Raw genomic sequence first — 9,393 nt, 5'->3', positions numbered from 1 at the left:
GGCCACAACAGTGAGAGGCCCGCATACCGCAAAAAAAAAAAAAAAAAAAAAAAATCTTTTGAAAGTAAAAAAAACTCAATGTTTCGGGAATAGAGCTTTCAATATGGGACTGCGCAGGAACTACTGCTATTAATCTCATAATATGAGTCAAAGAAAAACAAACAGTCAAGATTTTGTTATGCAAATTTTGTAAGTTGTCCTACTATGTATGGCTAAGATTGCTGTTTATGACTGTGTAAGTAGATCCCACGTGTCCCATTTCTGAGAATCTCTCCCTAGAACTCTGACCAGCTGTAAGGTAACCCTGTACCTATGTTTGTTTCTACAACCTGCCTTTGCTCCCTGCTCATTCCTGGAAGGGGAATGGGTGGATGCCGGACCAAAAGGGCTGAGCAGATCCTTCTCCTGAGACTCTGAAACAGAGGTATTTGTTATAGATTCATTTAGTTCTAGAAACTGAAGGACATTTATACGCAGGAGCAGGGGGGTCAATTACTTACCTTCATGTGCAAAATGAAGCAGAGAAAGCAGCCTGGAGACACATACACACACCCACATAGAGGGGCAGAGAATAACTGGGTTCTTGCTGCTTTTCCAGTTGCAGGTTCCAGTTCCTAAGGAGACCTGACCAGAGGTTTGTAAGATGCTCCTGATTCTCTCTGAGACTCTGATTTTTTGAGTGGGTTTTTGTTTTTGCCCTCCAGAATAGCCTAAGAGAGTTTGCTACAGACACACTCTTCCTATAGAACCACCTTTCTTCAGGGACAGTGTTGTAATTGGCGAGGAATGGAGAATCAGCAGTGACGCCTCTGTGAGGAATTAGTTACAGGACCTCAGGGAAATTACTTTCCTACCTCAGATCTGTCACCTGTAAATAGAAGAGTTCATTTAGATTATTTTTAAAGAGCCCTTCCAGCTCTAATATTTATGCTAAAGGAAAACAAGGAAAATGGAGGTTGCCCATTCTTTTTTTTTTTAATTAATTAATTTATTTACTTTCGGCTGTGTTGGGTCTTCGTTTCTGTGCGTGGCCTTTCTCCAGTTGCGGCGAGTGGGGGCCACTCTTCATCGCGGTGCACGGGCCTCTCACTATCGCGGCCTCTCTTGTTGGGGAGCACAGGCTCCAGACGCACAGGCTCAGTAGTTGTGGTGCACGGGCCCAGTTGCTCCGCGGCATGTGGGATCTTCCCAGACCAGGGCTCAAACCCGTGTCTCCTGCGTTGGCAGGCAGATTCTCAACCACTGCGCCACCAGGGAAGCCCACGTTGCCCATTCTTGATCTGGAATTTTAAATGGGAGCCTTGGGGCTGAGTCTGGGTGGGGACAGCAGCATTCACCTGAAGGACCTTAAAGAGAGAACCAAACTAAGAGGAAGAGTCAAGACGGCTTAAACAATTACCCTTAAAAATAGGGAGAAAATCTGGTCATTCCAAACTTCTTTATTAAGCCTTTGTGCAAGGTTTTCAACATGAGGGTGAGGGTTAGAATCACCTGGGAACCAAAAATTCAAAATCAAAGCCAAAAAACAACTAATGTTCTGGTCACACTCTTGGCCAATTAAATCATGAATTCTACAGTCTGAAGAGGGAGGCAGGCAGGCATTCCTGGATGTTAAAGCTTTCCAGGTGATTACAATCATGGCCAAGTTTGGGAACTACTGAGCCTTTGTATTTGCATTTGTTTAAAAAGGATGTGATTAACTTTAAAAGGTCACAGCTGAATATAAGCAAGATAAGCAGTGAGGGCATGCAGGTATAAGCAGAGCTCCTGTAAACTGAAAAAAGAAAACTTAAAATGTTTTTATGAGCCATAAAAGTTCCCTGTTCCAAAGACTTTTATAATATGGTCTATATGTTTAAAGATTTCTTAAGAATATCAAGGTAATATAGATAGCAAAATATCTGACTTTGAAAATCTTGGAGTTATCAAGATAATGTTAAATTTCCTTCACGTATTTTTAAAGAAGGTAAGTAAATGTAATATATATTTTTAAGAAGGCTTCTAACAAAATAGTTTGAATAAAAGGAGAAACCTTCAGGATCTAAGGTAAGACTTCTCTGTGCTAAAAATAACGAGATAGCCTTAATCTCAGTGTGTTAACAAAGTAGGCATTGTTTGCACGGAACTGAGTTTGTACGGAACTGAGACAATTTAGGGTATGTTAAGGGCTCACAAAACAGGATTCAATCTTAGCGTTTGAATTTTCAGGTTTCATTGGAAAAGACAGTGGCCCAAGAGAGCTTTTTGTAGTCCATGGTTTACACTCTGCTTCATTCTCATCGCTCAGTTTGTTTCTTCATCTATTTTCACCACTTACTCTCTCATTCTATATCCTCTCTAGTTGGCAGATTCTCCATACTGTCTTTCATATGCTTAAAACTTCTGTCTATCGACCTGAAGGATCTTCAGTCCTTTCTTCATTTACCTACTTTATGTTGGGCATTGGGCATACAGCAGTGAATAGGTAGGAAATTTCCCTGCCCTCACAGAATCAGCATTTTAGTGGAAGAAAGAGACAATTAACAGGAAAACAAGTAAACAAGGTAATTGCTGAGTAGGATACATATTATACTAAGAGGCACACTAACTGGTGGATATGAGGAGATAGTAATTTTCTTTAGATTGTTGATTCACAAGTTGGCTGCAGTTAAAATCACCTGTAGAGGTTTGGTTTATTTTGTTTTAATCCTGATGCCATGGTCCTATTCAGATTAATTACTAGGAGTGGGATGCGGTCAGCTGAAGTTTTTATAAGCTTCCTAGGTGATTCTGATACATGGTGAGGATTGAGAATTACTGTTTTAGAGGAGGATCTCTTGAAGAAGATATTTGAACTGAGACCTGAAGGAAAAAGAAGAGGAAGCCAGCTTGCTGGAGGGGGGAGGAGATTGCCCCAGAGAAAGGAGAGGGCAGTTGGAAAGGCCCTGAGGTGCTAGAGACTTTGGTGTGCCCAAGGAAGACACTGGAGGGCAGCATAGCTGGAGCACAGTAGATTAGAGAGAATGGAGATTTAAAAAGGCAGTTAGAGAGCAGTTCATGACAGAGTTGGAATTTTATGTGTTTTATATGTTTGAAGTTTAAATGAAATGAGAAGTCACTGGAGAATTGTAACCAGGTAAGTGACATGATCTTAAGTATTTTTTAAAAGAACACACTCTCTGCTTCATGGAAGATGGATTTTAACGGGTCAGTGGTCACAGTGGAGAGACCAGATAAGGAAACTATGGCCTCAGCCCGATAGAGAAGATGGTGTCTTGGATAGCGTGGTGGTAGTGGGGTAAAAGGAATGCATGGACATGGAGAATATTTTTGAAGACAAACTGGTAGGACTTGCTATGTAGCTATTACCTAACTCCCTAAGAAAGAAAATCTGAGAGTGAGTCAGTAACTTAGTTAATAGACCCACTCCATTCCCATTGCAGAACACCATGCCATCTTACAGGCTACTAGTTTTCCTTGTGTCAGTCAATGGACGATTGTCTTAGTATCTGGAGCTCAAACGAATCATGGCCCATGATGCAGCTCATGTGGGACAAAGCAAGTTAACGCATACAGAAGGAAGAGCTTTATCTGGAGAGGGGTTACAGGTATAACAGTCACTCAGACTTTCTTAGATTCCCCTTTAATGATCATTTTTAAAATAAGATTTATCTTTAGTGAATGACATAATGATCAAATATATAAATTATGAAAACTGCAAACTTCTTACACAAAGGTGTGTGTAAATGTGTTTTAATTAAACTCGGGTAAGACATGCATATTTTCAAGGCCAAGTTTTTTTTTGTTTTTTTTTTTAATTGGGTTTCCATTCTGCTGGCCTCAGGCTGTCCAGCTAAACTGATTTTGTCTTTAAAAAAAGCACATAGTAGTTTGGTTATAAAGAAGGAAGAAAACGTTGTGATTTTTGTTAGACTGTCATAAATCAAGTTTGAGAAAAACAACTAAGGATATGAAATTTCTAATGTAGCTTGTCATATGCAAAAATTCACATAGTTCAAAAAAATCTTGTAAATGAGAATATCTCTCTAAAAATGTTATAAACAGTCTTCATATTTCTATTGAAAGTACACCTGGAAAAAGTACTTTAATGTTTTCAATGAAAATTCACCAAATGTTTAAGTTCCCCAAACTTTAAGTATTAAGTCTTTGGGCATTTATTATTTATACATTTTGAATGTAAAGGTCTGTTACTTTTGCCTGTGACCAAATGGGCAAAACATACATTTTGAGCCTGCACAGATCCAATATCTTGATTTATTGACCTATAAAGTAAGAATGTCTTGATTTTGTTTCTATAAAAAGAGAAAGAGAAAACATGAGAGCCAGAACAAAAACAGTATTTTTTAATGTTGCCTTTTCCTCATGGATTTCTCCATTCTCTGTAATGGACACCTTCCATGAGTCCTTAAAAAGGATTTTTGTTAGCCAGAGAAACTTTCCATGAGCTTTCTTGCTTGCCAAAATTATTAAGACCTCCTGACATGATGTATGCTAGTCCAATAATAACAAACTCTACCTCTAAAATTTTAGCTGCATGTAGAAAACAGCTTAAATTACATGTACCTTTTGCCACTTGTATTTTAACCTGAATTCTGCATTCCTTCTTTTTTTAAGAATTAAGATTTATTACTTGAATACCTATACTAGGTACTAGATTGGAGAAGGAATATTAAGTAGTTAACAAAAAACTATGTAGGAATTCCCTTCTAGGCTGAGCCACTGACTAACCTTCAGCTTTAAGATAATTCTGCTAGTGAATAGGAACATTGGTTGGATGTGAGAAGTTATGGAAGCTCAGATGTTTTGAATAAATGTTGATACAGCAGGGAAATCAACAGCATTGATCATAGGACTGTTTCCTTCCTTATCCTCCACTCCTTTAGACTTCTTTCCCTATCTCCAAATGAATGTCTTGTGGTTCTTTTGTTCCTAGCTCCATCTTCCATTTTCTTATCGTTTGCTCCTGTACCTAGTATGTAATTCTTATCAAGTTCTCAAAGCATTTTCTTTCTCTTTCAGAAACTTGCTGAAATCTCAGCACCCCAAGAGAAACCCTGGAAATGAATTGATAAACATTTTCTTTCTCATTTAATTCCCCTGGTGTAACCCACACACAGTGTAAGATGATTTCATAGCACAATCCTAGGCTGTTCTATTCACAAAAAATGTGTTATCTAGAAAAATGGTACAGATGGACCAATTTGCAGGGCAGGAATAAGACGCAGATGTAGAGAACCGACATGTGGACATGGGGGGTATGAACTGGGAGATTGGGACTGACATATATACACTACCATGTGTAAAATTAATAGCTAGTGGGAACCTGCTGTATAAGCGCAGGGAGCTCAGCTCGGTGCTCTGTGATGACCTAGAGGGGTGGGATGGGGGGCGGGGGGGTGGGATGGAGGTCCAAGAGGGAGGAGATATATGTATACATATAGCTGATTGACTTCGTTATGCAGCAGAAACTAACACAACATTGTAAAGCAACTATACCCCAATAAAAAAGATGTCTGATTGTGTGATACCCACATACCACAGAAACAGTGATTTCAGCATCTTGGGAAATGCTTTTTCAGGTGGTGGTTAACCTTCAAGTTTTTCTCTTCCAAAATGACCCAGAGGGAAAGAGCAACAAAAGAGTATAAAAAGTAGAAAAGAAAGATCCCCCATCCCCAAAATAAGCCATTTCCAAATAACAGTTATCTGCACCCAACACTTTGCTGAGAATTCAACTGAAGGAGATACAGATGCAAACAGAAAAAAAAAAGTTAGAGATACGGGAATATAAACTCTAAGGAAAAGACCTAAAATTCTCTGCAATTAGTGTTAAAGACCTGATATAAAGAAACAGAAATTCTGGAATAGATGCTTGTGGATTACAAAACCAGTGCAGAATATAACAGGATTAGGAAGTCACACCCAACCAACAAAAGGGAAGGAAAATTTGAATTGAACCGGGGAAGATAAGTTTCCTTCTATATTAGTTTCCTATTGCTGGTATGAAAAATTATCACAAATCCTGTGGCTTAATACAGTACAAATTTATCTTACAGTTCTGGAGGTCAGAAGTTGGAAATGGGTCTTACTTGGCTAAAATCAGGTGTTGGAAGGAATTCAGGGCTTCATTCCTTTGGGAGACTCTAGAGGAAAATCTGTTTCTTAACTTTTCCAGCTTTTAGAGGTTTTTAGTGACTCTCCTCCTTCATTTTATTCCATAGTTTCAGCATAGTGACTGCAGTGTCTGCTGAGAGGTGGCTATGTCAGTGCCTGTCATGGAATTATTGAAGAACAAGAAGAGTGAATAGAGGTGGTTGTAGAGATTGTCAAAGGAGTTTAAGTACATGCAAATCATCCTCTGGGTTCTCACAGAAATGCATGCAAGTTACTCAGCAGAACATGGATATTATTGTGGAAAATGCAGGAAAGAGCCAGTGTAATCTGAGTTGATACTATTGCAATCTTTGGGTCTTGGTGAAACTTGGGGTTACATGTATATATATAGTCCATTCCTGAGTTTTGAGTTCAGACATTCTCAGTTAATCTTTTTTTATTCTCTAAATTCTATTATCCAATTATATATTGCTAGAGATAATTACTTGTACCAGCTATATCTCAATTGAATTTGCTAGTACATTTTGGTATTTAAGTTGAGCAGTCTCAGGAGACAGCACCCCTTACAGAAAGGGTCTAGCAATTACTCTTGTTTGAGTGAATTACACATGACATGAATGGCTCAAAAGTGTTATAAAGGGCTTCCCTGGTGTCGCAGTGGTTGAGAGTCCGCCTGCCAATGCAGGGGACACGGGTTCGTGACCCGGTCCAGGAAGATCCCACATGCCGTGGAGCGGCTGGGCCCGTGAGCCATGGCCGCTGAGCCTGCACGTCCGGAGCCTGTGCTCCGCAACGGGAGAGGCCACAGCAGTGAGAGGCCCGCATACCGCAAAAAAAAAAAAAAAAAAAAAAAGTGTTATAAAATAAGAGCCACAATTGTTCCAGTTTGCCGACATAAAGAAAATATATTCCATACTTGATTTACTGTTTCTTCTGTAATTTCAGATTATATGCGTATGTATTCAATTTAGGATGTTGTTTCTCTCCATAAAACTGTTTAATTTGCAGTTAAAAGCAGATTTACTGTGGTATAATTACTACATAAAGAACTGCATATATTTAATGTGTACAATTTGAATTTGAACATATGCAAACACCTGTGATACCATCATGACAATCAAAGTAACAGGCATATCCAATACCTCCCAAAGCTTCCTTGTGTCCCCTGCTCTTTGTGTGTGTGTGTGTGTGTGTGTGTGTGTAAAGATGGTCAGCATCATTAATTATCAGGGAAATGCAAATTTAAAATGACATATCGGGGCTTCCCTGGTGGCGCAGTGGTTGAGAGTCCGCCTGCCGATGCAGGGGACACGGGTTCGTGCCCCGGTTTGGGAGGATCCCACGTGCCGCAGAGCGGCTGGGCCCGTGAGCCATGGCGGCTGAGCCTGCGCATCCGGAGCCTGTGCTCCGCAACGGGAGGGGCCCCAGCGGTGGGAGGCCCGCGTACCGCAAAAAAGAAAAAAAAAGACATATCAACTCACACTGGTTAGGATGGCTATTATCAAAAAAAAACCAAAAGATAACAAGTGTTGGCAAGGCTGTGGAGAAATTGAAACTCTTATACACTGTTGATGGGAATGTAAAATAATGCAGCAAGTATGGAAAAAATATGGAGTTTCCTTAAAAAATTGAGAATAGAACTACCATATGATTCAGCAATCCTACTTCTGGGTATGTATCCAAAAGAAGTGAAATCAATCCTGAAGAGATATCTACACTCCCATGTTCATTGCAGTATTATTCAACAATAGCCGAGATAGGGAAACAATCCAAATGTCATCACAGATGAATAGATACAGAAAATGTATACATGTACAATAGAATATTATAATCCTTATAAAAGAAGGAAATCCTGCCATTTGCTACAACATAGATGAACTTGGAGAACATTATGCTAAGTGAAATAAGTGTCATAGTAGAACAAATATGGCATGGTTTCTCTTATGGGGTATCTAAATTAGGCAAACTCATAAAAGCACAGAATATTTTTCATTGAAGTGCTCATGGACTCAAGGTTAAATTTTGTATACATGATCCTTAATGTGGGGGGAAAATAAGTTTATCATCCATCATCTATAATAATGTTAGATAATCCATTGTTAGAAATACATCCCTTTGTGTTGAGACATTTTCTCAAAAATGTCTTTTATAATGCATATACTCCTAAGGAAAGTGGCTCGTTTTGTTTTCAATAATGCAAGGTCATGTCCTTTCAGAATTAGTTTCTCAAATAGTAACTACTTTGCAATGAAATTACTGTGGATATGTGAATTTTATATAAGTATGAATACACTGATTTAGAGCGTTGAAGGAGAAATTCTATTGGGATATAGAAGGGCAAAATACTTCTTAAAAAGTAGTTGAGGGCTTCCCTCGTGGCGCAGTGGTTGAGAGTCCGCCTGCCAAGGCAGGGGACGCGGGTTCGTGCCCCGGTCCGGGAAGATCCCACATGCCGCAGAGCGGCTAGGCCCGTGAGCCATGGCCGCTGAGCCTGCGCGTCCGGAGCCTGTGCTCCACAACGGGAGAGGCCACAGCAGTGAGAGGCCCGCATACCGCAAAAAAAAAAAAAAAAAAAAATAGTTGATATTTGAATTGGAAAAAGATTATCTAGATGGAAAGGAGTATCAAAAATGCCAAGATGAATAGACTCCAAAGACAATCTTTATTTAATTTATAATTTTTGTCATGAGCATCCCTGTGGGAAAGAGCTTACCATAGTATTTCTGAGTATATCCTTAATATGTTTCTTAAAATATGCTTTAAAAGCCAATGATATAGTGTTCAAAGTTTGGCATATGAAAAAGCTAATGGTTATGGAAGTGGCGTGCATTTGGTTTGGTGTTCACTGGCCAATGATTAAGGGAATATCCACAGAAACCCTTATAAAATTGTTTAGGTAGTTCTCTTCAGTATGGCGTCTGGCTATTTGCATTCTTTAGCACAGTGTATTATAATTTTTCAATGCTGAATAAAATTTCTTCTAGACCTTGGACTTGGCTCTTAGAGAACTAAACATTTTTCTTGATGTCATTAAGTTGATAGATAATTTTGGAGGCCACTATAAAGTCTATTTACAAGTGGAGGGAGTTGGGATTGTGGAGCACATACAAACAAAATCCATCTGGTGTTTATGTGAGTTTGTGTTTATAAAGGCAGTTTCCACCATACAAACGGATTGTATTTTAAAGTTCATTGTTTGGAACCTAGAATACATTTTTCCTTAGAACCAACTGTTCTGTATAGTGGCTAGGTTCCTACACCAGCTATCAAAAGCCTCTT

The sequence above is a fragment of the Lagenorhynchus albirostris genome, chromosome 5 (genome assembly GCF_949774975.1).
Source record: "Lagenorhynchus albirostris chromosome 5, mLagAlb1.1, whole genome shotgun sequence".
Taxonomy (NCBI): domain Eukaryota; kingdom Metazoa; phylum Chordata; class Mammalia; order Artiodactyla; family Delphinidae; genus Lagenorhynchus; species Lagenorhynchus albirostris.
Note: the sequence above shows the minus strand (reverse complement) of the source record.